The 3793-nt window shown below is 35.9% G+C and overlaps 1 non-coding gene across 1 annotated transcript; it reads left to right on the forward strand.

Moving 5' to 3' along the window:
- Nucleotides 1–2985: 2985 nt before the first annotated feature.
- On the forward strand, nucleotides 2986–3092 carry LOC122429015. The gene has a single exon (XR_006265886.1). It is a non-coding gene; the product is annotated as a U6 spliceosomal RNA (small nuclear RNA).
- Nucleotides 3093–3793: the final 701 nt, after the last annotated feature.

The raw sequence follows: 3793 nt of genomic DNA on the forward strand, positions 1-3793 counted from the left end.
CAAAATAAAAGCCAGAGGCATGATGTTATATGTTTGAATGAATAGCACGTCTACATCATCACTTTTTTTTGGACTCACCTTAAACTTTTATGGCTACGTTCAAGATAACTTTAAAATATTCATATTGAACTTCATCCTCTAAATAAATATATATACTATAAATATGAGTATATATATATGTATATATATCTTACTTATGTTGTATATATTTATATATACATATATAAAACACAAACATATGTATATATACACACATATTTATATCTACCTGGTTGTTTTAATACAAATAGTCTATGAATTGAAACATCTAAAACAGAAACTTATCTTGTGAGATATTCTATAAAATATCAATAGGATGTTGACTTGTAAAATACCCTAATTTAATTGTATTACTATTTGAGTTAAATTCTGTCAATCATAAAGGAAAACAAGGAGCATGACTCAACAGAAAGAGATTTAAGGGAATAGAAAGAACCAAGAAACTTATCTGAGGTGCAGTTTGTACTATTTTAAATAGCTTTTTCACTCTCCTCTTTCACCTTTTCAAGAGGCTCTTTACTTCCTCTTTGCTTTCTGCCATAAGGGTGGTGTCATCTGCATATCTGAGATTATTAATGTTTCTCCCAGCAATCTTGATTCCAGTTTATGATTCACCCAGCCCAGCATTTCACCTGATGTACTCTGCATGTAAGTTAAAAATGCAGCATGACAATATACAGCCTTGATGTACTGCTTTCCCAATTTGGAACCAGTTGATTGTTTCATGTCCAGTTCTACCTGTTACTTCTTGACCTGCATTTCGATTTCTCAAGAAGCAGATAAGGTGGTCTGGTATTCCCATCTCTTTAAGAATTTTCCACAGTTTGTTGTGATCCATACAGTCAAAGCCTTTGGCATAGTCAATAAAGCAGAAATAGATGCTTTTCTGAAACTCTCTTGCTTTTTCAATGATCTAACAGATGTAGTCAATTTGATCTCTGATTCCTCTCTTTAAATCCAGGTTGTGCATCTGGAAATTCTTGGTTCACATACTGTTAAAGTCTGGTTTGAAGGATTTTGAGCATTACCTTGCTAGCATGTGAAAGGAGTCCAATTGTGCAGTAGTGTGAACATTCTTTGGCATTGCCTCTCTTTGTGATTGGAATGAAAACTGACCTTTTCCAATCCTGGGGCTACTGCTGAGTTTTCCAAACTTGCTGGCATATTCAGTGCAGCATTTTCCCAGCATAATATTTTATTTGAAATAGTTCAGCTGGAATTCCATCACCTCCACTAGCTTTGTTCCTAGTAATGCTTCCTAAAGCCCAGTTGACTTCACACTCTAGGATGTCTGGTTCTAGATAAGTGATTACACCATTGTGGTTATCTGGGTCATTAAGAGCATTTTTTTGTAATTGTTCAAAAATGATTTTTTTTTAATATGTCTTATTTGAAAAAGTAGCCTTCCATTTGTACCCAAAGTATTTTAAAAGAGTAACATATAAAAAATTTAAAACATTAAATACAGGTAAATGGAGATAGGTATTATATTGATTATGTCAACAAAAGTACTATAGTCTGGATTGTTTTCCCCAAAATTTGTATCAGTGAAGTCCTAATATCTAGTGTGATGAGATTTAGAAGAGGTCATAAGTATAGGGAGCCATAATAGGATTAGTGTTCTTAAAAAGTGGGCAGAAGACCTAAATAGACATTTCTTCAAAGAAGACATATAGACAGCCACGAGGTACATGAAAGATGGTTCAGTTCAGTTTCTCAGTCATGTCCGACTCTTTGCGACCCCATGAATTGCAGCAGGCTAGGCCTCCCTATCCATCACCAACTCCCGGAGTTTACTCAAGCTCATGTCCATCGAGTCGGTGATGCCATCCAGCCATCTCATCCTCTGTTGTCCGCTTCTCCTCCCGCCCTCAATCCCTCCCAGCATCAGGGTATTTTCCAATGAGTCAACTCTTCACATGGGGTGGCCAAAGTATTGAAGTTTCAGCTTCAGCATTAATCTTTCCAATGAACACCCAGGCTCATCTCCTTTAGGATGGACTGGTTGGATCTCTTTGCAGGGATTTTAGAGCCCCCCCCCAAAATAAAGTCTCTCACTGTTTCCATTGTTTACCCATCTACAGGTAGACATTTTTTTTTAATTTGCATTGTCCAACCTTATAGGCAAGTCTGCCTATATTTATATCTTGTGTAAATTTGTACCTATTTTTAATATCTCACTATTTTGCATGTTTATTTTTAATTAAAGGTATTCATATAATTTATATTAATTTATCAAATCAACTTATTTATATTTTGGGAACATTTAGTCATATTTACAAAATTCTTTCTCAGTGTACTGACTGAAATGAACTGAAAATCACTGCAGATGGTGACTGCAGACATGAAATTAAGATGCTTGTTCCTTGGAAGAAAAGTTATGACCAACCTAGATAGCATATTAAAAAGCAGAGACATTATTTTGCCAACAAAAGTCCATCTACTCAAAGCTACAGTTTCTCTAGTAGTTATGTATGGATGTGAGAGTTGGACTGTAAAGAAAGCTGAACCCGGAGAATTGATGCTTTTGAACTGTGGTGTTGGAGAACACTCTTGAGAGTCCCTTTGATTGCAAGGAGATCCAACCAGTCCATGCTGGGAGATATGGAAGGCAGGAGGAGAAGGGAATGACAGAGGATGAGATGGTTGGATGGCATCACCAACTCAATCAACATAAGTTTCAGCAAGCTCCGAGAGTTGGTGATGGACAGGGAAGCCTGGCTGGCTGTAGTCCATGGAGTCGCAAAGAGTCAGACATGACTGAGCGACTGAACTGAACGTCCTGTCAATCATTTCTCTATTTATCTATCTTTCTATCAGGTTGGGCTCAGTCACTGTTTATTAGTGTGTGGAATAAGTAACACTTCTGGAATAAAATTTGGTAATTTTCAGTGTGACTAGGAGATCATGTCATGATTTTCCACTTAAAAATTCAATGATATTTTAGTGCTCACTTCAGCAACACATACACTAAAATTGGAATGATATAGAGAAGATTAGCATGGCCCCTGCACAAGGATGACATGGGAATTCCTCAAGTGTTCCATATTTTAAAAAAATACAATGGGATTTTAGAAGTCTTTGCTTCTATTTAGACTTCATTGCACTGTGTATATGTGAGTAGAGAGGTTAAGGGGAAAAAGTGGAGAACTTCTCCATACATTCTCAAGATTACTTTAATATAATACCAGATACTTTAGAATATTATCAACCAAGTTATTCATAAAATATTTGCCAAACTCCTTCATTTATGGACTTAATTTAGATCATATGAAGAGGGTGAGAAGGACATTTTGAAAGACTGACTTCATGAGCAGTGGTGTATGAGCAAAGCCATGACAAGTTGAAGACAGTAATGAGATTTGTCCTGTAAGAAGTCTTACAGATTATATAAGGAGAAAATTGTGAATGGGCAATATCAGTCTCAAATAAGAATAGACTGAGTAATTCTTGTAATAAATTTTCACTGCTATGCCTAAGCAGATGATAAAAATTGTAACACCCAGAACTCAAGTAGAATATTTAATTTCCTTATTTAATTTTAAGGGGACAAAAATTGTAAACTTCAGACTGTCACAGTAGAAATATATGCATAGGTTCCCAGTATCAAAATAAAAAGTGCATATTAACCTATGTATTCATGGGTATGGGCAACTGAACTCTACTCATCAGACAGCTCCAGTTACCAATGACACATCCCTTCATCCTGGACCACAGAACCCCTTTGACTAGAATTGGTTCTACTACTTTCATA

Source organism: Cervus canadensis, chromosome 27 (genome assembly GCF_019320065.1).
Source record: "Cervus canadensis isolate Bull #8, Minnesota chromosome 27, ASM1932006v1, whole genome shotgun sequence".
NCBI lineage: Eukaryota > Metazoa > Chordata > Mammalia > Artiodactyla > Cervidae > Cervus > Cervus canadensis.